The following is a 26,962-nucleotide window of genomic DNA, read 5'->3' on the forward strand; positions in this document are numbered from 1 at the left end:
TATTAGCAAAAACCTCCTGGTTTAGTCATAACCTACAGCTCATGCAAAATACTTTTGCAAGTATAGTTTTTATGGGAGTCCTAAACAAAACAAAACTTTCCAAGCTTTAAACAATCCTCGCATATGGTAAACTATACAGCTAAAGAATAAAAAGATGTCCAACAGGACATATTTCTTTTCTCATCTAGATTACTGTGAGCAAAACTATGTATCTGTGCACAAATTCTAAACTGGCATGTATTTCAGTCTAATCTAGCAAAATGGAGGCAACAATTTAAAACAAGGATTATTAGAGTTTATAAATGATACATACACTTCTATATGCGCACAAGCCAATACTGCAGTCTCACAGTATCACTGTGAGATGAATCACATTTGTTTCAATCCAAGATTGAAATTGAATCATAAACTAAATCAAGTATATATACTTATTTACATATATATAGTATAAACATGTTTTTATTTATGTATGAATGTGTATAAAATAAGCCTCTCCAGACAGGTAAGAATACTGTACTCAGAATCAAGGATGTGAAAAAAATCTGCCTTTATTCTCAAACAGGAGCCACTGCGTTCATAAATTGTATTATCTAGGTAACAGGAAACAGCAGCCATTAGCCAACAGAGAAGACAAAAGAAGCCCCTTAAAAATTCTTATAACTAAACTGCTATGATTTTATGAAGTTTAACTACTGATTTTTGTGCACAGAGATAACATATACCATCCAATATCATCCTTACGAATTTTGTCTTTCTCAAAAAAATTTAAAATGTCTTCATGCCCTCCATACTGAAGAGCAAGCTTCAAAATATCTCTCAAAGACAATTTCCTGATTCCAGATATAGGCATAGGAAGTGGAATCAATTGATCCACACAGTAAAGTAGGATTTAGAGGATTATGGAGTTCTTTCATGAGGCAGCCAAATGGGAAAATGCTAGGCTTTGTCCACATATTAATATGTTTATTTAAATCCAAAGTTCTTACACAGGACACTGCATCATTAAAAAAAAATCTCTTTAATAGGTTACAACTGAAAAGAAAAATAATCAATTATATTTAAAAAAATAATTTCTTGTTCTACCAGCATTCTAAGAGTTTCCTTCACAACATCTTGCCCTACATTCATGAAGATCTACAAATGAGGAAATACTCAAAGCTTTCACAAAAACATAACAAATTATAAATCAGAAGTCAGGAGAAACTATGCCTGTTTTCTTAAATGTACTTTAAAACTTATTTGTAACAAAACATGAGACTTCATAAGACTCCTCTGTGTAAGGCTATCATACATCTGTTTTTCCTGGACATTTCCTCTTTTAATATTCTCAGAGTCCCACTCAGGTTGTGGGGGGGGGGGTTGTTTTTTTTTGGGGGGGGGAGGGGAAGTAATACATGCATCTGTTTTGTTAGGTTTTTTGTTTTTGTTTTTTAAATGTCCTCTGGAATTTAAAACCAGGGCCTTGCTTCTACAGGAAATGTCTATAAGGAAGCCAGATTGGCCAGTGGCAAGGCAAAGAAGAGCAGTCTACTGTAAGGAGATGTATGTAAGGAGGAGAAATGCAAGTAGAAGCAGTAAGTAGACTAGGAAAGCCAATCCTACTCAGGACTCCTGTTCGGCAGAGGATCAGACATTCACACTGTTGCTAACTATACATTGCACCCCACTTTCAGCTGTGAGAAATACGGAGGTCTTGTTCTCAAATTTTTAAAACTACAACTCTTAAGTACAAAACAGAAAAATATAGAAAACAATAAGAATAAAGAGGATGGAGTACAAAGCTCATAATGCTGTACGTTAAACCACCGTAAATTCCCTCCATCCTTGACCTTTTGTGAAAACACCTTCTGTACAAATCTTTGGTATTACTTATATCTGATCTTTCAACACTTTCTGTTCCTATTTTGCTATCACGGAAAAGGTGGAAACAGAGGAGAAGAGCCTCAGTACCAGACATCTGATTTCCTCCAGCCAAGTTTTCTTTATTTACACAAAAGTTTTGTCTGTGCAGAAAAAAAATGACTGTCCAGAAAGACTGGGCAGATAGGAAGCATCCTAGTCAGAAGGGCCTAGTACAGGTACTAGTACTACTCTACAGCAAGTTCAGTATGTCCTGAATAGCAACTTACTGCACATTTACTGTGCAGTCAGTCTACACAGCAAGTCTGATGACTCCTGGACATGCTTGACTCGTACATATGAAACACATTTCTGCTGAAATACCTGAGGGAAGAAAGGGAATTCCCATATATATGAAAAGGAGCAGAATTTATTATGTTTGCAAGATGTATAAAGAACAAAACATTTCTTATATGTGAAATAAAAATGTAATGGTTTCTTCATTAATAAATATTCAAGACAAGAATATAATTATCTCTGAGATCCCATTGACCTTGAAAAAAAGTTAAGTTCAGAACTATAAATAGTATAGCAAAGTAAAGTAAATTCTGCATAGCACCATAAAGCTTGGTTGATGCCTCATTGAGTCATTCACTCTAAATTGTAGGATATTGTTGGCATCTGTTTCTTGAACGTTCCAAACTTTTAAGACAAATTCCTTTTACTTTCCTCCACACCTAGGAAGTTTCATTCACATTTCCAGAGGCCCTTCTGGTTACACTCTTCCCAGAATAAAGAAAGAATAAAAAAACATACATATAGAAAAAAAATTAAACTTCTGGCCTAAAGGAACAAAAATAATACAGCCAGCAAGGGATATATCACCCAATTTCTTGCATGAAGACAAGGACAAGGTTAGGGTACACGCTCTGTTCATCAAAACATGTCAAAAGAGAGGCTGCTCTCAGTTCCCATTTACATACACACACGCACACACTTCAATCTTATCTGCCAAATTAGACTGAACTACCCAAACATTAGGACCTCTGTTCGAGGAACTGGACCCATCATACAGGAAAAAGAATGATTTCTGTAACATGGAACACTACTGCTTAGGTATTTTATATGTAAGTATACATTTTGAAGCCAAAGATGGGGTTAGTATATATTAAGCAGACTGATTTTTTACTTTCTTCACTTCCATGCTTATAATTGCCTTTTCTTGGTATTCAACTATCAACTGCTTTTAACATATGGAGCAAAAGAAGGGACAAAAACTGCTACAACAGATTTCTATTTTGAAGTGTGATTACAGTAAAAGAACTGCAGATAAAATATTACTTGTCATTAACTGTATCTAGTGCATGCATATTTATGTCAACCTTGCTCAGTTTTATTGGCAAAGTTTTATACTGTTGCCTGTCCTATCAGTTTATATATACACCAAAGGCTTCAAGAAAGCCAGGCTATTCTGCAATACTTTAAATTCTGCTAGAGTAAAATACTTAATCTCAGCTCTTACTGGTGGTAACGGTTCTTGCTTGTGCTACAGAATATAAATGAAAATCAAATAGCTAGTCACAAAAAATTAATTTTATAAACACAGGCAAGAATAAGACTCCTGATTCACACCAGCGCTATAGTCAATGTATTTCACAGGCCAAGCAGAACTTTGAGAATATGGACATTCTGTATGCACATTTGAAACCATTACTTTCAAGAAAATCCAGTTATGCTATTTCTGTAGCAAAGATGATTGTATTTCAAAGATTGCCAGTTGGAAAAGAGACCTGCAAAATAACTTGAAACAATAATTAACAGTAAAAATATCAGAAGTGTTTTGTTTTTAAATAAAATATTGATTCATATTCCATAAACTTAGCTTTTATTTTGAAGTGTAGTCTGTATCTAGTCAAGTTCTTAAAATGATCACAAGTTAAATGTAGGATTTGGGACCAAAGCGAAGAAACACCCTACTTTGATTTCAGCGACTAATATAGTTGCCCAGCACTTCTCAAGGTCAAGACTAGAGTAATTACATGGATTTTGATGTTTATTTCCCCTCCAAAAACTAAACTCAATTTAACTCCATATAACTTCCAATATTCCCAACACAATAGACTGATCTCTGTAAAGGCACTTTTCCTTCCTTTCATACAGAAAATATCCTGTAAACAGCCTACTTCCCACTTTAAGTGACTGCTTTTGTTTACAGGAAGGAAAGGCAACAGAAATTTTGCCATGCAACAGTGAGAGCTCAAAAGTTTTGTTTCATTTCCTACTGTGCAGGTGTTTCATACGTGAAATCTATTGTAATTCCTTATTTCAGAAAGAAAACATGCTGCTTCTTTTCAAAACACAGACCAAGCAGTATAAAACAATAGGGTTAAGGAAGTGAAGCAAAACAAAAATAGACAGCAAACATGCTATAAGTAAGCTCAATGTAATTTTTCTTAGTTCTGTATGAGACATAGAAAAACAAAAGGCAACAAGTAAAAGGTAAAAAAAGTATGGACTCAAGAAAACAACAAATATCCCTGATCATGCAGTCATTTCGTTTGTATGCATTTCAGCTCTCCCCCAAACTCCACCCTCAGTCTTTTCTGTGTAGTTTCTGCTATAGCACAATCAGACGAAGTTTTTTTCAAGGCCTGAAAACGTAAGCTCAACAAGGTAGCACCTTTGCATTAGAATTTGTACGCTTCTTTTATACATTGACTTGTGAACAGGGTTTTCCCTCTGAATCTGTAAGTTTTGATTTCGTGCTGCCAATATCAAGTGTACAAATCAAGGTTTCATCCACTTCTTGACTACCAAAAAAAAAAAATTCCCATCTTCGACAAGCTGTATTAATAAAAACTCCAGTCGCAATGTTACAATATCCATTTAAAACTCATGCTGGAATTCCCCCATCTATAGATTTTTCTTGGACTCCCTATTCTGAACTGCTGTAAGTCATGAACACAAGGAAAAGAATATAATAAATTGTGTTGGTTCAAGGTGCCTGGCACCTCAGTTTATAAGCCTGCGAGTTTCAAAAATACTGACATCTGTCATAGAAGGAGTTACATTCATTGCTGTAAGATCAGTAATTCTCTATTGCCCATTGCTGTTTGGAAAATGCAAATTCTAGAAAAACCTCAGGCAAATAATAGCATTAATCATGTAGTAGACTACATGTACTACTTCGTTTAAAAAGAAATTTTGAGAGTTAAGACTATCAAAGTTAAATATGCCTCTCTATGCAAATAATACTTATTTGATCCAGGCTGGCCCAACCTCACCAGCTGCAGGTCAGTTTGGGGATATTCTGCCATCACAGGCTGAACTGATGCTGTAAGTCCTGCTCCTGGTTCTATGCACCAGTCCCTGTGCACGCAGCAACGGAGGGATGCCTCCCCAACGGACGCAGTGCCAGACTCCAGGCAACCGGCTGAGCACAGTACGCAGAATGGCATTTAAATACTACAGGGCACACAGCCCCATCTCATATCTCAAAGTGACAGGAAGACAACTGGCAGGACTGGGTGGGCCAAATATAGTTTGAGGATCATCAGATGGGCCACACTGTTTTAATCAAAACATTTTTATTGAAACATGCAATTACCTGGAGTTTCTAAAAAAGGGCTTTCTGAACTGTCATGTTACATGATCAGTGACCTCAGGAAACAAGTTACATCCTTGCAGTCTGAATACTTAAAGAAGGATTTGCTAATTAAGGGCAATTAATTACACAGTAGTGCTAATTTGAAAAGCAATATCCGTTAAGCTTTTGTCTGCTTAAGTCTCAGATTGACTGCTGAGCAGAGTTGTTTATGGAACCTGCTGAGCTAATTATAATTTCAGGCGATCCTTTCTCTGAGATGAATAAAGAGCACTTGTTAAGAAACATGTAAGGTGGACAGTGTATAATATACACTGTTGGTCCACACTCCGATACAAGTAGCAACATAAATAGGTTATCTTTAGACTTTTTTTTTAAATATACACTCAATATATAACCACACCCACATCCTGAATACATAATCAACTAGCCCTGCTCTTACATGGAGGAGTTCTATTACATTTAGAATATCACCTCATAGAAAGAGTATTCTACATGATGAAAACAGAATATAAGCTAGAGAGCGCTCTACCCTCTGGACTTCCTTCTCAAGTGGAAAAGGGATTGAGCATTACACCAAGAACATTTTGTCAAAAAATGAACAGAACACCCCACTTTGCTCATCATTTCAACTAGATGTCTTATCTACAGTAAATTTGCAACTTATATGGAATTATGTTATTTTCAAGAAAAGGTAATAAACAAAGAGCTAAATCTTTATCATTTATATTTTCAACATGCTACCTCATACATTGCCATTCATGTACTTAAAGTGAACACCATCTTCATTCCCACCTTTTTTATTTTTCTTCTACAAAACAATGTTCAGTTTCAGGCCTTTCTCCCTTCACAAATCTTCATTCTGGCCACAGAGCAATAGCACATAATAATCAAGATAAAGACAGCACTAAACGATACCAATTCTGGCACTACAAAATATCATGCTTGGACTACAAATTGTAGAAAATGAAGCAGATAATATAGCCACCTTCTGATCTGTTCTGTCACCCCTTGTTTTGAGCATCTTTGCTGCTTCTCTATTCTCTGCCAGAAATAGCTCAGCATTTAGTCCTCACATTCTTATATTTTTACTTTGTATTTTCCCAGACTTCATTACAGAAATGACAAGGTAAACAACTTAGGTATGAGTAGCTTGGTATAACCGCAGCAAAGTTGAGTATCACACCACAAAATGAAAGAAATGGGGGCTCTTAACCTCCCTATATTTTCAGTGTATAGCATTAGGAGTTTTGCAGAGATTTTGATAGCAACTAAACAGAAAAAAGAGACAACATGAAAGCATAAATGCTGAAGATATTAATGATAGACATGAGTTACCAGTCTGGAACTGAAGTTCCAAGGCAGAAATCATTGACAGTATCCACAGTAAAGCAAATGAAAAAGGTCAGCAAGAGGATGAGGTAGTACCTGACAATTTTCAATTAACTATAAGGGGCTTGTAGGCAACTAACTTAGGGCAATTGCTTAAAAGCAGCAAAGACACCAAAATTATTCGGAAGTCATAAAACAAATATGAAATAAACTTAACTAAATTGCAATGTTGTGAATGTTATTCACAGAAAAAACAAAATGAAATTTTCTGTATTATTCCTGTAGGACTGCTCAACATTTTATTTGCCAGCAACTTTTGTCTGGGCTGAAAAACATTTTTGTTATTTTTTCCAGTGAAAAGCTGAGATTTTAAGTACTAGGGAAAAACCCCATACTTAAAAAATAAAAATAAAAAAATCTGCTTTTCACTCCTGAAGAGAACAGGGCTGAGTGGTTTTCAAACTATATCAATGAAAGTTTTTCTTTGTATTATTGGTTTCTCTCTAGAACAAGAATAGAGTTTTGGGAATACCATTTGAGAATGCCTTGATGTGTTAAAAATATGCTTTTTTGACAATGTTCTTATTTTTTCAAATAAACATGCAAGCCATAGTCACTTTAGAATGTGGTAATAAAATAAAGAGGATAGAGGATGAACAAAACCTAAGCAGATGTAGATAACATTTTGAGAGTTGCTACTACTGTTCTGGTGGCAGCACAGCCATTTAAATACAAGACAGAGCTTAAATTATCCATTAAAAAAATATTATTCATATGCACAGAACCAGCACTTTTTAACCTGCTTCTTGCAAATACTAAAGTTTTCATAGTTATTAAGCAAATAACTTTATCAATTCAGTGTGAAGAGCATTTCTATCACTGTTAGTGTTACCAATTTTTACCATTCCTTGCATTTGCAAGAAATCTGATACCTGAACAGGCCTGCTGGAGCTCAGTTTCCTAAGGGATGTCAGGAGGCAAAGGAGGAACAGTGACCAACATCTACACACTAGTACAAATAGGAAAAGTTTTGGAAAAAAAGTTGTGCCCAGATATTGAAAGATTTCTTTTATGAAATTTGACTTATAATGCATGTCTCAAGAATCTAAACTCACAAGTGCATTGAACTTCCGGGGGGGATTTACACTATGTAAGTAAATTAGGTGCATAGGGTCCCCAGAGGTAGAAGTTTACAAAGAAAGGGCTTAGATCAGGAGCCTGCCTTTCTTCACTGAGCTATGCAGAGGACCTCATCTCTGGAAGCATGTATTTTAGTTATTAGAATTTAAATCGTAGAATCATGAAAGTGCTGGCTAAAAGAGATGCCTGGAGGTCACGCAGTCCAACCTCCTGCTCACTCGCCATATTTTTCCATATGCACTGTTTAGAAATCAATATGCATCACAGAAATAACACCAGTATTAAAAAAAGAGATTTCAGTTTACAACTTCACCAGTTCTTTAAGCTTTAACAGAGATTTCAACACGATTCTGATATCACCTTACATCTAGATAAAACAATAATAAGCAGTTTTGATCATATTTGCTTAGAGCTTCAAAATAAATGTAAATATAAAATTAGGCAAATACATTAAGATACTGTAGTTCAATATATTCAAATCAGTTCTCAATGAAACAGAATGCAAATGACTGAAGTTAGAGAAACAGAACAACTTATTCTTTCAAAGTGTGTTTTCTGAGTCATGAGACTGTTCTTTGCTTTCCAAACATCGGTTGTTATAATTAGCTCTAATTTAAGGTTCATGCTTTTAGGCCATGCAAGGGAGAGAATGCAAATTAAAATGATGAGTCTGAGGTGTCATGTACTTTATTCTTAATTGGGACATAAAAGAACAGTAAGTTTCTTGCCATCTGCAAGATGTATTTATGTAAAATCTGTATTTATACCCCCAAACTTCTATAGATAATCTTATTTGAGAAAGACAGCAAGGTTTTGCACCTCTTTGCATTCTGCCAGCTAGCATAGGTCCAGCAGAGTTCAGTAGCTTTAGCACCATGCCATGCTTCATTTAATGCCTTAGAAAAGTAAATCCACCTCACTCATTCAGACCCTTGGTCTTAAATCTTCTTGTGAACGCAGTTAAAAAACATTCAGCAACTAAGAGGGATTTAACCTGACCTGAACCAAACTTCCAAAGTTGCCAAAATTGTAGAAAGAGCTAAAAGATATGTTTCTAGATTTCAGACGTGTGCACAGTCAGGCGCACATACACACCAATTCACCCACCCCTCTGCTGTCTGGCCAAGACTGTCCCCTCTTCCCCCCAGGTCAAGAGATTTTTGTTTCTGTTCTTTGGTAGAAGGCTGTACCCAAGACATGCCTACCACTTGCCAAGAATGTTGGGACTGGCTTGCCAAGAAAACAGCACATCAAGCCTGAGCTGTCCTGAAAAAAAGTTTGAGACAACTGCATATTGTAATATATCCACTTTGTAGCTATCGCAAGAAAGCATCCTAAATATCACCTAGCCTCACCTTCCTCTCCCCACAAATTTATCAGTATTTCTTGTTTCAATAATGATTGTCAACTACAGGAGTTTTGATTTATTTTAAAACAAACTTGTTAGCAACTCATTAAAACAAAACAGGTACACTGTTGCTTTTTACTGACAAGAGAAGTATTTCAAGTTAGCATTTTTAAGATGCAGCTGTAAAAGCTATTATCTCTCCACTCACAAGGACAATAAGAATAAACAACATAAAGGGCTATCTAATATATTTTGGAGTTTGAGGAGAGCAGAATAATTTTGTCTGATAATTCTTTGTCCCCCACAACAGGAGAAAAATAGTATCTGGAGTTGATCTCTGAAACAAAGACATACTTTAAAGACTGGCAGTGAACTTATAAAGCATACAGAAAAGTCAGGCTTATAGACCTTGGCACGGTGATGAGGGAAACACTAGATAACCTTGCAGGCATCAGACTTGGCTTTAAGGAGATAAAAATCAGACTAGGATGGTGGGAGTAAATCCATACTCTGGCTTCTTTGCTTTTGTGCCTAAAGTGACAGCTGAAAAGAGTCTATATGAGCTATGCAGTGACAGTCCTGTACAAAGAGAGGCTCACTTCACAACTTTTTCATTTTCTTCATGTATCACTCCATCACAAAAGACAGTATTAAGTTTTCTGACAGATCTTTTTTGTTCTGTTAAAGCCATAAGGTTAGGCCATTCAAAATAGTTAGTCAAGTGTGAATTCCTATACAAGTAAGTTTTCATTTTGTCAAAAACTGCTTCCAGTATAATGATGGAAAAGTAGTCTTAAACACAAAAAAAAAAACACACAAACAAACAAAACCCCCTTATTTGTGGAAAGACAGACATACCAAGCAAACTTGGGGTTTGCTTAATATAGAGTCTAAATATGCAAATATTCTACTCAAAGCATCAGGAGTCGTGAAATTTAGATCTTTATCTGTCTCTATACTAGTCAAAGAATAGCCAGGAAAGAGCTAAAGGGGATTGTTTTTTTCCATTTATAGATAGCTTTTTTTTTTTAATATAAGTTCATCTGATATAACTCTTCACATCTAAAAATGAAACTAGAGGTGATTTTTTTTCCCCAGAGGGACAATTCTTTTAATCTAACAGACAAATTGGGAGCATTCTGAAAGAACATATATACGTTGTATGTTTGGTGAGTATTCTTAATAAACATTTTCATATTCCCTATGCATTTCCATTCACTTGATTTTCTCATTCTACCTCCATTTAAAGGCATCTTGAAGGCAACAAATATCTCACTTCTTTGTACAATGTACATAAATACGGTGAGCTAAACATATTAGCCCATTAGTTTGTCATTAACTTCCATAAAACATAACCTTACAGCTTGTTAGCTCTTAAATGTGAATATTTTAAATTCCTAGTAAGATAAAGGTACCTTTTTTGACTTGCCTTTTCCACATTAGTGGTTTGTAAGCTTTACAAATTGCTCATCTTTTATTATAAAAATATTATCAAAACATACTGGTGGCTACAGCAGTCACATAGGAAGATGGAGAAAAAAAAAAGAAAAGTGAAGTGAAGAAAAAAGGAACCTCTATCAAGGATACCAGGGCTTTCAATAAACTTTTGAATAAGCTGCAGAATATACATACTGACTGCATGCTTCGCAAGGACCAGACAAGATGTTTGTTTTTTAAAAAAAAATATATATATATATATAAACCATCTGATTTTACAGGAGACAAAACCTCAAATTATTCAAAATATTGATGACATACAGAGCCCAGGAAGCTTTTATTACCATAATATCTGAATGCCAGACTATTTATTTTAATGATTTATCCACATGAAAAAGGTGCTAATTTTGTGGGTATAAATAAAAACACAAAGAAGCCAAGATTTGTATCCTAAAAAGTGTTTAGGTATTTAAATTCCACTGAGTTAGGAATAAACAAGAAAAAAAAAAAAAAAGAATCATCATTTTGGTGAACCATAGATGGACTTCCTGATCTTTGGAACCTCTTGCAATGTTTTATTTCCTCTAACTGATGAGACAGAAAATCATTTGAAGTCTAACTAGCCTGAAAGGACAGATCATTCTCTGTAAATTAAAAAAAAACAAAAAACAAACAAAAAAACCTACTATCTATTCATCTTTAAAATATTCTATCACATGAAGGAGAATTTAAAAACAAAGCAGCAAAACAACTCACTCTACTCTTAGTTCTCTTGCATTATACACTATACTACCCAGCCACTCAACACATAGCTGGCAAAAGAATTTCACTAATTTGCCAGTGGTCAAGGAGCAACCTGTGTTGGCCCACTCAGAGGCCGAGAGCACGTCCTCTTGGCAGCAACAAATGTGGAACACTACAGGCAGCAAGCAAATCTCAGCACTCGCTTCCAAGCCAACGTGAGCTGACAGTCAGCTGTCTTTCACCAGGAGGTATGCACTGTTTCCAACCTCCAGCCAGACAAGTGACACACTCTGCCCCTCTGGGCACAGTAAAACATCCAGGGTTTAACTGCATTATGCTGTCGTACCACAGGCCCGTAAAGAAAATAAGCAATTTTTTGTTCCAATAGCGGGTAAGAGCAAGTCAACAGATGGGTGTGAGAGACAGAAAAGAGCAGAGAGCAAAGGACAGTAAGAGCTTTATTGAAGAAAGAAAGACTGTATGTGGGAGGAGAATATTAGAGTAGAAATTATGTAATTATAGTTTAAGAAAAAATGAATTCTAAGCAGATTAATTTATTGCCAAAAAGGTTGAAGGCCATAAAATTTTCATTAGACGCTCAAGTTTTAGGTTTCATAACATTTCATAACTGTAGGGCTTTACTGTGGTCAGCTCAACTATGAGAATTTTTATATTATTGCTATAAATCAACTGGGCTACTGGCAATTAGTCGCAATTGTGTTGCAATGTTTCTACCTAAGATCCTCTCTCCAAAAGGCTCAGAACAGTATTTTCTATTAACTTACTCCCAAATAAGTAACCCCATTAAGATTTGAAATAACTGTAAGTAATTAACAGTAAATTTGGGTGGGGAGGGGGAAAGAAACAACATTTTTGTTACATAAAACCACAGCATTTGAAAGCTAGATGAAGCAGGTAGGCGTTTAAATTCCTGCTTCAAAGAAGAGGTGAAAAAAAGAGCTTCCTGACAAGTGAATGAAAAGCCTAGATCTCACTAACAGCCATTCTCTGAAATTATCATTGGCTAAACAGAGAGACACTCTTCAACCCCGATCTTATAGGCAAGTGCTCTCCACCCTTCCTCATTCCCCATCCCCTGTCTCAGCCTCCCTCTACCTCATCCAACAATCTATGGGCTAAGGAAAGAAATCACTTCTATATGAAGATTTAAAAAAAAAGTTATTGCCATAAAAATTAATATTAGTAGCAGTGAGAATAGTCTCCCATTTTTATACCCCTCTGTTCTGTATATTTTAAATTACTTAACGAAATTGTCTACACAGCCTTCCCTTTAGCCATTTTCCCAGTGTGTTAACTAAGTTTGATGACTACTTTATCTTTTCTCATAGTTTAATGAAAGACTTCTGTTCGGTGAACTATCTGCCTTTTTTTTCCCCCACACAGTCATTTTTCTCCAAATTACTTAATGTTCCCTGATCTCCTTCAGATGGACAACAATTTAGATGCACTGGCAGAAAGAGCCAGCAGCACAAAAAGATACTGTTGTAAGTAACAGCAATTAATGGCTAAAGCAAAATACATTTCACATGAGAAAAAGATTACAAACTTCCTAACAGTTTACAAAATAGCTGTACTGCATCAAGGATTTTTTTTTCCTATATTCTTTAATAATTTTCAGAAACATACTCCTAAAGAAAGCATCAGCTTTTGTAAGCAATGTTCTTAGACATTTTCCATAAACATTTACCAGGTTAGAAGTATGAATACAACTCATATTTACTCACAGTGCTACACATTTCTCTCAGGGCCTTGAAAGTATCTAATAAATGCAGTATTCAAAGTTATGTTTGGGGAAAGTGCCATACCTTACATCTTTCCTCTGTAGACTAGAGAAAGGCTGTTTCATAAACAGTCAATGGTCTACAAAATATAGAAAGGGCTCTTTACAACCACCAAGTGAAAAAGCAGAAGAGGAACTTTTTCTATGGAACAACTCTTATTTCTTAATGAAATTATTATTTCACTGTTTCCACTGCAAAAGATGACAAGGAGTGTCTTCTTGGACCATGTTTCTGACATAAATGCAACACCCTAACTCTTGCTGCATTCATTTCATTCCAAATAATGCCCTCAAAATTAAAGACCAGATCTTAGGTAACTTTGCCCTGCGAGTGGAGGATTTAACCTGGGAGAATCATTATGTAATCAGATGACTTGTAAGACCCTGGACTGAAAATCAGCAGCATAGGTAGCAAACCTCATTTATGAAGGTTGTGGACTGAGGTTAAGTCTTAGGAGCAGTCCTATTCTTCTAACAGGAAAGCTAATGAAGTTGTGGAGTTAGTTGTACACTAGATGAATTCCAGTGTTCGCTGTTCTGTAATTTGTATATTATTTGGATACAGGCAACTGTTAGCAAGATTTACTTTGAATGTATCATATTTATGCTGCACCAAAGACTTAATGGAGATGGTAAATCAGTCAGTTGATGTACAGTGGAATTTGGAGGCAAAACTAAAATTTCATGGAAATGTTGCAGGACAAGCAGCAGCTAAGAGAATCTATTAAAAGGATGCATAAACCATGTAATACTACACATTCCTCATGCAGTGCTTCTACTCTCTCTCAAATCACTAACATTACATTTTGATGTTTAAAAGGGAAAAGAAAGGAAAAAAAACAACACATTGTGCAAAGTTTTGAGAGTCCTAAGAAACACTTGGTATCTGAACAAGGACCACAGTTCTTTCACAATGTTCAGACAAAGGAGATTGGGAGGAGCACTCCTCAGCTCCCCCTAAATTTCCACAGCAGGTGCTAAAAATGAATCATCTGTAGCTTCTTTAGTTATAAGAAGCCCCAAATTAAACCAAAGTTCAAAAACACACCTATCTACTCTTAAAGTTATCACAAATGGTTGTGTTCTTATCACTAAGAAAGTCCCATAAACCTTTCAGATGCTTAGGTTATTAGCATAAAATTAGCATGATAAACCCACTCCAGTAGTAATGCTTCCTTTAAATCCAGAAGGATAACAAAGTTTTTAAATAGCAAAAAATGACATGACATTACAACCTAAAATAAAGGACTACAAGCTGGAAAGCAGTATTTGCACTTTAAGACTGTGCAAAACTACTAGCTGTAATCCCTAGTTCAGTCACTAACTCAAAGTCACAGTAACTCCCTAAGTACCATGTGTAGTTGTATATTTCCTGAGTTAAATTATTGTATACACATACATTAAACATAAGTACAGAGCCTCACTGGAAACCCATACCAGTTTAAACAAAGTTTCAAAAGCACTTCCATAATCACTGTCTTTTACTGTATCCATATTTACATCATGATAAAACACAAACTTTTTAATATTTCCAAAACAAATTGGTAACATGAGTTTATAAACTGAAGTGATGAATTAGCAGAATTACCCTCCAAATTTTTTATCATATATTTTGGTAAACCATATCAGTCAGTTCCATTTAAAATAGAGCACGTAAGATGAACATTTGGTCCACAAGTTTTATTTGTTTTTATGTTGTTGCAGGCTTTTTATATTAAGAAAATGGTCAAAGGAAATTATTCTATTTTATACTGAAACAAGATCTTCATTTTATCTTTATTTTTATGTATGAGATTTTTATGCTACAAATATAGGATTGGCTATACCAGACCATTAGTCAGCTTGATTCTGGCAATGCCTCACGTGCCAAGAATGAGAATGTCACAAGGCACAGCCATAACGCAGCATGGCATGATGTCTAGCTGTAATGAGGGAGGGGACAGGCATTCTTTTCTCAGCCCAGCAGAAGTTTTAGAGCATAAACTAAAAACTAGGTCTGAATCATCTTATCACAATCTACTAGCATCACAATGCTACTAGGTTAGTGGGCATGAAATAATCACCATCTTCAGTCTGTCTTCAGTATTTGATATTGACTCTTTTGGAACAACACACTAGAGGACTGACCTTCACCAGTGTAAAGACTTCTGCTGGTATTTTGGTCATTAGTCTTTGGGCAATGCAGCGCCATCCTACTCAAGTTCCAAAAAATGGAACACAAATTCCTCTGAGATACTGAACAACTAGCAAGAAGTTGTTCAAGCTACCTCTCTTGGCACAACTTACATTTCCAAAAGACACAATGCTTTGGCTTCTCTATTTGTATCTACAACTTTTTTTTCCTCCATGCCTAAATAAACATTAAGATGTTCTGACTGACATTTTTCTTCATATAGGTAACAGATGAAAGACAACAGTGCATAGACAACATTGGGTTATTCTCTTCTGATGTGGTAGAAAGGAGTGCAAATTGAGTGTAACATTGTTCAGAGCATCCACCAAAAGAGAAAACTCACCCTCATGACTCAAGATGGAGTTTTATCTGACAATACTTTTATGATACAGAGAAAAAAAAGTTATGGGTGAAGACCAGTAGAACCAATACATGAAAACAGTATTTTGTCACTAAAAGCTTAGTTAGCTGTCAATAGGAAGCATTAACGGCTTAATATCTTTGTCTCATTTTGTCACATCACAATCTCCAAAATAGCTGGGCAACTGTACGACCTAAAACTATACCTCCTGACAGTCTTTACAGGAGTTTTGGCTTTATATTATTTGTTACAAACACCATTTTTATAATAGTAAACAGACAGAATTTTCCTTTAAAGGTTCTCTTGTTTGTCCATAGCAGCAAACAAAGACAGAAAGAGTATCAGTTCTACTGATATGTTACAAAGGGCTATTTAAGTTGTAACTTTCATTATCAGGTCAGACCAGTTTACAGACGAACTCACAATAGTAAGAAAGTTTATTGACATAGCAAAGCCTTAAAGCTAAGCAGATTTTTTTTTAAACCTACATATAACTCTTATTGGGGGCTTGGTATGTTTCTTACTACATTTAAAATAGTTATCTTTGCAATTTCAAATCATGACCTAAAAATACTTTTGTGTAAATAATGTTTAATTAAGATTTTGCTTAAGTAATTTTGCTTCATGTCATTCAAGTCAATTTCATATGTTGCATTAATTTCAGTGGAATTAAACAAGAAATCCAGTTAAAATTAATTTTTAAAAAAACTTCAGTACAGTAAATAAAGTGAAGACAAGCACAAAGCAAATACAGAAAGTTGTGTGTTTGTTTTAATTTGACATTTATATCTAAAACACTAGTATGTAATCAGAGTCTGTCAAAGTATTACAGCAAGCAAAAACTATAAAATGAAACACTGGAAAAAAAAAAACAAACACCCAACTACTACAACATAGTAGTCTATGATCTTTCAGTTAAGACTTTAAAAGACAGAAGTACTGCCCTTGTGAGGAGAAAAGGGAGGATAGGTATGTGGGGGAAGCATGAGATGCATGTATTTTTTCCACCCCAAAACCTCAAGGTGAACATTTAAAAAAAAAAAAAAAAAAGGCAAGCAAGCAAAGTGGGTGCTGTTGATGCCATGCTTTTAAGCCTCCAGCACATCAGTTCTCAATTACGTTTCCTTAGCAGTGTATCTTTTTGAGTACCCTTCCTGTTGAGCAACATAGATTACTCAGTTCCATCTCAGTGAGCTGATAAAAATGCAGACACAGTATTTTTAATGCTTCTGTTCAAATCTTTAAAAGTTAGAGATAAATTTGACTTCCTAAATACTTGGAAACAAGTCTATTTACTCTGTGAGCTTCATTTCCTTTTGCTATTTACTTTCTTCTCTCATATGCAGCTTAAGTTTTGGTAAAGTTTCTTACCCTCAACCATGTTGTTTTTAACTTTCATTTCCCAATAACTTAATTATATTGTATGGCATTCTGAATTAGAAATGCACAGTTTGTGCAAACAGCAACATTTTGTTTGGGTTAGTTTCATCAGAAAGTAATACAGCTGGTATTTTCTAAAACTGTTCCATCATGTAAACCAAATTTTGGTAAGTGGGAAGATCAGGAGATTAATTCCAAAAGCTTAGTCCTGCTCTGAAAATAAAATGCCAATGGGCTGTTATGGAAAATCAGGCTCGCCGGCCTCCATAACAGGGTCCGACCCTAGGTTCCTGCTGAGGCAGATGTTCGAAGTCAGATTGAAGAAAAATAAAATTTAATGACATACGTGCGGTAATTACAGCTCGAGCTGGGTGCCTCCGAAGAGGGACCCCGAACAAAGAAATCCCTGGGCAATTATACCCTTACAATCTAAATTCCCCACCCCTTAAGCGATAGTTTGGACCAATAGTAATAGTTAGGTCTCGGTTCTTCCCCTTCTTCTTTGGGCCCCTTTATTGTCTCTAGGCAGGCCGCAGCTTATCTTCAAGGTTGGCTACTCCTGCTGTCCGTGTAACTTCTTTATCCCTCCAGCTTGAACCGGCTCTGGGGCCCCCTTTTACTTATCTAAGTAAAAGTTCACAGCAAGTTCACAGCCTGAGGCCTAAGGCTTCAGCAAATTTAGCTACTAATGCTAAGCAAGTTATGCTAAGCAATTAATTCTAGACAGCTTCAGTTCAATATTCTCTAACAGTCCTCCCTTTGTTTTTATTAAGCATCCCTGCTAATATGTTAAGCAGAGTTCTCGAAGCCTTTCGAGGCGTACTATCACTCTCCATAATCTTATATACAATATGGTTGTAAGCAATAGGCATAACATGGTCAAACTTAACATAACTATTACTGGGTGCAACATGTGATTATAGATCCCTGTTGCAGTTGGTGACCATCCCAGAAGAGTCTCCCACCAATGATATTCTCCATTCTTCTTCACTCTTTCCAAGATATGGAGTATCTCTTCTGCATCATGATGAACAGTGATTAGAGTTTTTTGTCCATTATTTCGGATGCGTTTTAACAGTTGACACAGGTCATCATGTTGTAGTAGTTTCTGTACCAATGTAAGGTTCATTCCGATGGGGGTAGGTAATAAATCTTGACTTAAGGTATAATTAGATTGTATTAATTGATGAGACACAACAGGAGCTGAATAATTAAAGTCACAGCCCATAACTTTAGAAAAATTACAAACACAAATATTTGAATGATTACTTGTGTCTACAGTAATGTTATCTATGAATATAAGATTACAGAGAGTTCTCATACAGACACATCCTTTTCCAATATATACAAGTACAGTTTCAGGGGTTTCATCAGGATGTATTTCAAAATGACAAACATTTTGTTCAGTATCAAGACAAATGTCTTGAGCTTTGACAGTGTTTATCTCACAAATAAATATATATATAATTTTAAGATTTTCAAACCTTTTTTGCATACCTAGAACATACTGGGTTAGCTGTTCATCTCCATCCAACAGGCTGGTCTTAGCTGGGATATAAGTTCCTGTAGCCAATTGATGCCCAAATAAGACTTCTGCTGGGGATAATCCTACCTGTTGTACAGGGGTTGTTCTAATTTCCCACAGCACTAAGTTTAAGGCATTAGGCCATTTGAGACTTGCCTGTGTACATACCCATGCTAACTTGTTTTTAATAGTTCTGTTCATTCTCTCAGTTTGTCCTCAAGACTGGGGATGATAAGGTGTGTACAATTCTCTATGAATTCCTAGCATTTGATATAATTTCCCTAAAACTCCTGCTGAAAAGTGCGAACCCCTACCTGAATCTACAGTTTCTGGGACTCCAGACCTAGGGACAATTTCCTTTAACAAGGCTTTAATCACTGCAGCCGTATCTGCTTTGCAGGTAGGAAAGGCTTCCACCCATCTGCTTAGTTGATCAACTGTCACAAGAAGATGTTTAAATCCTTCTGCTGCTGGCATGTCAGCATAGTCAATTTGTAGACACTGGAATGGAAAATAAGCCCGTGGGAGGCCTCTTCCGTTAATCTTAGGATAAGTATCGTTAAATTTTTGGCAAGTTGGGCAGGTTGTTGTTATGCATTTTGCAACCACATGCACTCAGGAGCTGCCCAGGTTTGTAGAGTACATGAGGCGACAGTCAATGCTCCTCCATGTCCACGATCATGATATCACCTATCTGTAGAAAGTAAATACCTTAAGGAAAGGATGGGCTTACCCCTGATAGTCCAAATTCCTTTTTCGTCTTGAACCACTTCACGCTTTTTCCAATTCTCTTTCTTCTTCTGTGGCATATACACAGTCATTGGGTGACCCAAAACTTCAGGTCGTGTTTTTCTAATAAGGGCTGCTGTAGCTACTATGCTCTGATGCATCCTGGAGTGCCTTTGATTACCGCATCTAGTTGGGTGAAGTAATAGGCCACTGGCCTACGGTGAGGACCTAGTTTTTGACTGAATACTCCACTTGCTACTCCGTAGTTCATGAACAAATAATTCAAATGGCTTACTCTAATCTGGTAGTCCTAGAGCCGGGGCTGAGACCAACACCCTTTTTACAGATGTAAAAGCTTTCTCTTTTTCTGGAGTCCAGGTCAAAGGCTCTGTCTCCTCCGTTTTTGTTGCATGGACCAATGGTTTGGTAAGCTCTCCCAACCCAGGAATCCATGGCTGACAAAATCCTACAGCTCCTAAAAATCCCCTAAATTGCTTTTTTGTTATAGGACGGGGTATATTGAGAATTGTCTTTACCCGTTCTGGATCAATTAATCTGTGTCCCTCCTTCAAGATAAACCCCAAATATTTTACCTCTTGTTGACACAGCTGGAGCTTGGACGGAGATGCTCGATGTCCTTTCTCAGCAAGAGCGTTACATAGAGAAATAGTGTCTTTCAAACATGTCTCGTAATCTTTACTTGCTAATAACAAATCATCCACATACTGTATTAACACTGAATGTCCTGGAAGTTTGATATCTGCCAGATCATTTTTAAGTATACGTGAAAAAAATAGTCGGAGACCCAGTAAATCCCTGTAGTAGCCTAGTCCGAGTCAATTGTTGTCCCTTCCAAGTGAAGGCAAAAAGATCTTGGCTGTCCTCAGCTACTGGTATACTAAAAAAGGCTGCTGTTAAATCAATCACAGTAAAATAAGTTGCCCAGTGGAGCATCTGTGGTAATATAGTTGATGGGTCAGGAACTACTGGATGCGGAGCGATTACATTTTGGTTTACAACTCTTAGGTCTTGTACAAACCGATACTCCGGATCGCCATTTAGAATCCTGCCTATTCTTTTTAACTGGCAGAATCGGGGTGTTGTATGGGGATTCACAAACTCTAAGGATACCCAGTTTTAGATAGTGATCAATTTGCTTTTGGATACTTTTCTCTGCTTCCTTTGGGATAGGGTATTGTTTAACCGCGGGAGGTAATCCTCCCCTTGTTTTGATTGAGACTGGACTAGCTGATTTCAATAGTCCAACATCAATCCCTGAAGAGCTCCATAACTTTCCAGGAACTGATTCTAAACCTGTCGGAATTTGCAGATTAGTTGACTCTGGTTCTGGTGTCTCAGCCAGAACACATGAGCCCATTATTATTAATTTCATCCCTTCCGGCTGTAAGCAGATCTGGGTATCCAGGGCTTGTAAGAGATCCCTCCCTAAAAGGCAAAAGGGTGAATCCATGGAAATTATGAAACGTCCCCACACTCCTTTTCCTCCAATAGTGAGCAACAAGGGCTTAGTCAACGTTCGTTCGCCTTTTCCCATTACTCCCTGTATTGTTATTTTATCTGATGACTTACATCCTTTAGGCTCAAAATTCAGAAGAGAAAGGGTAGCTCCAGTATCCACTAAGAAGGGAATTTCTTGACCTGCTATATTTGCCATTACCTGCCCCCTGAAATCCAAATCTATATCCCATAAATTTACCCCCATTCCCACGGTGTCTTCTGGGTCTCCCATCTCCTGTCATTGTGGACTGGCTGGGAATTGCCTGGTGTCATTCCCAGTACTCGGCTGTCCCATGCCATCCCTTCTATTCCTAGGCATGCGGGGTCTCACTGGGCATTCCTGCTGCCAGTGCCCTTGTTCACCACAATAATGGCAATAATCATTAACTCTTAAGCGTACAATACGTTCGCTTTGGTTCCGCCTGTCTCCTCTGACCCTTGCTCATCCCCTTCCTCTAGTTTCTTTAAACTCGTCTCTTAACACAGCCGCTAACACACTCACTTCCTTTCTTCTGTCGTCTCTTTTCTTTCACCTTCTCTTCATCTCGACCGTTATATACAAATGTGGCTAAGCGTACTATTTCATCCATAGACTTCCCTGGCCAGTCAGGAACATGTTTAGAAAAATACTTTTTAATGTCAGAGGCCATTTGATCCACAAATGTGGAAACTATCAGAGGCCTCTTAGCCTCGGCTTCTGGGTCTATCCCCCCTCCAAACATTCTGATTTGTTTAAATAGTCTGGAGAGGAAAGCTGAGGGCTGTTCCTCAGGTTGTTGCTGACACTCCCTTATTTTAGACCAATTCGCGGTCTTTTGTCCTGCTAACCGTATAGCTTCTTCTAAGCCTTGTCTGGCTAATTGCAACTGCCTGTAATCTGCCTCTACATTATAATTCCACCCGGGGTCCACAATTGGCCAGGCTGTTCGGGCAGCCACAACACCCCCCTCTCCTGCCCAAGGATGGTTTACATCCAGAATTGAGTGTTTTTCATCTGGAGTGAACAAGGCTTCAAGGAGCATTTGTACATCCCCCCATGTAGGATCATACGCCCGCAGTATTCCTCTTACAATTTGTAACACTTTCTCTGGATCTTCCCTAAGCCTGGGAGTTTGTTGACCCCATACAACCAAATCTTGGGGCCCCCAGGGTCGGTAAATTCGCGTTGTAGCTACCCGAGGTGCCCCGTCCGGACCTGGCGGGGGCACTCCTGGCACAGGAACGACATGCAAAGGGGCTTGAAAGGCAGAGGGGGAAGGCAAGGCGGGGTATAGAGAAGTTGAAGCAGAGGATGGTGCATAGGGTGGAGCAGTTTCCACAAGCGTTTTAGCAGCTGCACTACTTTCAATACTCTGAGAAAATTTTTCTTTGCCCAACTGTCCCATACACACCAATAATCCATTTGTCCGGGGAACCTATCCTGCAAATGGTGACGCAGGAAAGTTAACTCCTGATGACCAAAGGTTCCCTGTGGTGGCCATCGTTCTGCCGGGTTACCATCCTTTGTCAGGAACAGCCAATCCTCCTGATATAGTTGGATCAATCCCCCCCCCTTTTTTCCTTTTTTTTTTTTTTCCCTCTTAGGTTCTTGGTACCATCAACCTTACTCTATTTTTGCAGAATTTCGGTTAAGGGCGTCCCCTTTTCTATGCCGAACTTATTTCCCATATTGAGTTCCTGAAAAGTGCGTCTTATGCTGATCAGGCAGCACACTTCCTTATAATATACCTTTTTTTTTTTTTTTTTTTTCTCAGCAACACCAGAATTTAAATTTTCATTACCCCCTGCAGCCAGCATGATTACACTCTTTCTCTCTCTCACTCTCTCTCTCTGGGAACCGCACTCACACCACCCGAGTCTTTGACTGCTAGAACTCCCGTCCCTTCGCAGTGGGCGGCTCTGTCAGCCGACGGGTGCCCCTTTCGGTTCCCAGGTCATACGCACTCACACCAGTCACGGTACCGGTATCCACACTCACACTAGTCACAGTAACTCTAAGTTAGTCTTGCAGTGCACCTTACGCTGATCAGGCTGCGCACTCCCCCCCTTCCGGCCGGAGTGAGACGGGACTCGAACCCACCCCAAACCCGGGCGTGGGACTCGAACCCACCCCAAACCCGGGCGTGGGACTCGAACCCACCCCAAACCCGGGCGTGGGACTCGAACCCACCCCAAACCCGGGCGTGGGACTCGAACCCACCCCAAAACCCGGGCGTGGGACTCGAACCCACCCCAAAACCCGGGCGTGGGACTCGAACCCACCCCAAAACCCGGGCGTGGGACTCGAACCCACCCCAAAACCCGGGCGTGGGACTCGAACCCACCCCAAAACCCGGGCGTGGGACTCGAACCCACCCCAAAACCCGGGCGTGGGACTCGAACCCACCCCAAAACCCGGGCGTGGGACTCGAACCCACCCCAAAACCCGGGCGTGGGACTCGAACCCACCCCAAAACCCGGGCGTGGGACTCGAACCCACCCCAAAACCCGGGCGTGGGACTCGAACCCACCCCAAAACCTGGGCGCCTTACGGTGATCAGCCCACGTAACCCTTACAGTGCACTTTGTTACCAAACCAGAATTTAGAATTTAGGCAGGAATTTAAGACTCACCCTCTCGGTGCCTCCCGTTGCCAAAGATCCCAGGTGAACTCACCCGATGGCGCCAGATGATCGTTTGGAGACGAGAGGCCCCGACGGTGGTCACCTAGGGTCCCACCTGGGTCGCCAAACTGTTATGGAGGCCGGCGAGCCTGATTTTCCATAACAGGGCACACATTTTAAACCCACTAATGAATGGAAATCATGAGTAATTGACCTAAGAATCAGAGTCAAAAACCTTAAAAGAAAAATAAGACTCATTGCTCCCTGCAATATGAAAAACTAGGCAAATTCTTTGGCACAGCACAATTTACATATTTTTCCTCTAGCAGATATCTGTAGAGTTTTGTTGAATTGTTTGGAATTATTTCCTTCTAGAAGTTATATTAAAATAAATTGGAAAGGAATAAATTGGAAAGAAGAAACTCTGAAGCTGTAACCATGAAGAAAGGGGTCTCACTTGTGAGCTGACCAGCTGCAGATCTTGGTTTGACATTAAGTTCTGAGAGGTCTGCTTTTCCCCTGTGTATTCCACTAGCAGTTGTGAGCCAAACATCTACCAGCCTTTTGACACAATCAAGAGTTTAGTTGGGCTGGATGAAAAAATACAGTTTGGATGAAAAAAAGCTCATTTCACAGCTATGAAAATTCTAGGCAGTTTGTATAAATTTTGAGGTAACACACAGTTTGGGACTAAATCTAGCCACCTTCAAAAAATGGGCAGATTAGTAAGTGGGAACCAATAGTTTACCATAGCTTTCTGGTTCTCCAGTTTGACAACTTCACTTTACATCCCTTACCAAGTATCAGTTACCGTTTTCCATATTTAAACATATACTCACACATGGGAAAGCAGAATATCACGAAGTGAGCAAGTACTGTTACAGCTTTCAAGCTTTTAACTTTACCTGTTTCCATATTTTAGGTAAAGGTTTGAGAGTACACGTTAGACTAAGACAGACAGTTACTGATTCTGATAGCAGCTAGGATTAGGTTTTGCAAAGGCCTGGCAAAACAATTAGTTTACAAAACGCATCATAAGAAATCAGGATTCAATACTGCCATTTTCTGAGCATTCAGTTCCAGATGATGTAAATATATTTGAGTCTTATACAATCCTGGATGCTACTTTGTATGTAAAAGCCTCCTTTCTGCACTGTTCACAAGGCCACTCATTAGGACCTGATGCACTGCCTGCACTAAAGGTACTACTCTGCACAAAAAAAAAGGCATTAATTTGGAGCACATCCTTTGATGTCCAACTTTTATTTGAAGAAGTGCTTAAAATCCTTCCAAACATGCTTTATAAAAACAATAAAATGAGCCTCTGCTAAGCTAAAAAACAGATGACCCAGGAAACAATATCTACACATAAGCTACCTTTTCTTTAATTACATTTAACATCACATTATTTTTAGTGAACATGCAATCTTCTAGATAAAGGATTATATGCATTTCTTAGAAATGCCACCTTTAACTGTAATAAAATGTAAAGTACCATCCTGAACAATACTTCCTAACTGACCAGAACAGTCAGCCTTTTCCCCCTCTCATATTGTTTTCCCTTATATATTCTTTTACAAATACTCAATCTCATTTCCCATGTCATTCTCCCTCCCATGTTTAACACATCTCTTCAGGTTGAAGCCGAAAGAATATTTAAAATAAAGAATAGCCGGTAAAATCCAAACTTTCCAAAAACTTAATGATTCCACATCGATTTTAGAAAGGTGTTTTTCACAGATTACTTTCTATAGCTATTCTTGAGGTTGGGCAGTATGCCATACCACTACTACTTTATTTTAAATTACCATGCTGTCTCTGCTTGGCATGTAAGCCACACTAGGACGTATTTAGGAATTCAGCAAGAGTTGCTGCTCCAGCTGGGTTCCTGCAAGCATCACAAAGTGGCTGGCTCTGGAGCTGCAGCAGCTTTACACAGTAGCAAGATTCCCTAGATCAGTTCATCAATGATATACAAAAAAAAATCTGTTGATCCAACTTGGAATTAACAAAGTATCTGATACAGTACCATACTGAAAATAGAGGGACAATAGACTGTCCTGAAAAAGAAGCTAGGACTAAAACAGTCCATTAGATAAAGTCAAAGATCAGTCTTGGAATCAGTGTTACTTCATATTTTCAATAAAGACCTCGACACAAAAAGTGGAAGTTGCTAATGAAGTCTGAAGACAACACAAAGTTGAGAAGCACTGCCACTCCAGAGGAAGGTCAAAATACAATAGAGAAAGAACAAGGTGAGCTTTCAGGAGCAATTTCATTCCACATTTATCTTATGTGCAAAATTCATTCACTCAGGGACTATAGCAGAAAATTTTGATCAGTCTGGTAGCTCATCAGCTTAAAACAACAGAAAGAGAATAACTATGACATTGTACTCAACATGAAGACACAACTGAACCACTGTGTAAGAGACCAGTGCCATTTATCTCAGGAGGCATCAAATAAGATATTTCCAGTAGAGACAAAGCTTTAATGCCATTGTATCTGCCACAGACAAGACTTGATTTAGCATACTGCGTAAGTTCTTCTTAGCCATATCAGAAACACACTAACCTAACAAGTGCAAAGAAGGGTCTTCGCTCCCCAGTCATCTTACTTTATAAGGGGAAACTAAACGTTCAGCTTGTTTGACATTTGGCTAAATATTTGGCTAGTTTAACCTATGAAAATGAGGTCAGAGAGCAAGCTGTCGATAAGTATCAGGAAGGAAGAAATAAGTCATTTAGGGAAAATAAGGGTAAAACTGAACAAATGGGCAGCAATCTCAGCATGTATTCCACATTCAAGTTAGCAGAAAATTCTGCTCCTCAGTAAGGTGGTTCCTGGAACAGCCTTCTTTTACAAGCGTGAGATAGGAGAAAACAAAACAAAACAAAAACAGGAACCCATCCCATCCATAATTCAAAATGGAGTGCAACTGATTTAGGAAAGAGATCAATGATGTAGTTTCTTTCTGTAGCAACATGATTAGAAAGGAATGAAGTAATTGAGTTTAGCATGTTGCTGCTTCCCACATTTGGTTTGATTTAGGACAAAGGTTTCAGGCTAGGGCTGCCAATCCGCACCAATCATCAGCCTCAAAATTCAGCACTTTTGCAAATCTATCAGTTTAACAAAGTTAAAATTTTACCACATTTTCTTGAAACTATGACTTGATAGGAGGTCAGACTGAGCTTCTCCAAATCCTCTCCAACACCATCCAAAAGGATGACAAATAAAAAAAGATTCCTTCTCACCTCTAGCAAAAAAAAAAAAAAAAAAAAAAAAACTTCAGAACATAAGTAGTAATCTGCCAACTGACAAGCAGTGTCAGGGTTATTTCAGCTTTAAAGAATTTTACCCTAAAGGAAATTCTTTCCCTTCCCTTTCCTGTTTGTTATGCTTAGCTCAGCATGCATTTACAACCT

General features: G+C 38.0%; 1 protein-coding gene across 5 annotated transcripts in view; it reads right to left on the minus strand.

The window, feature by feature from the left end:
• Positions 1-26,962, minus strand: part of SIPA1L2 (signal induced proliferation associated 1 like 2) — a 182,978-nt gene that overhangs the window by 144,730 nt on the left and 11,286 nt on the right. Inside the window, exon 2 of one of the 5 annotated variants that reach the window (XM_067293456.1) lies at positions 6,239-6,305. The exons of the other annotated variants lie outside the window; for them this stretch is intronic. The gene's annotated coding sequence lies outside the window, so the exon portion shown is untranslated. The remainder of the gene's footprint in view (positions 1-6,238; positions 6,306-26,962) is intronic. 5 annotated transcript variants of the gene reach the window in all.

The sequence above is a fragment of the Apteryx mantelli genome, chromosome 3, assembly GCF_036417845.1.
Source record: "Apteryx mantelli isolate bAptMan1 chromosome 3, bAptMan1.hap1, whole genome shotgun sequence".
NCBI lineage: Eukaryota > Metazoa > Chordata > Aves > Apterygiformes > Apterygidae > Apteryx > Apteryx mantelli.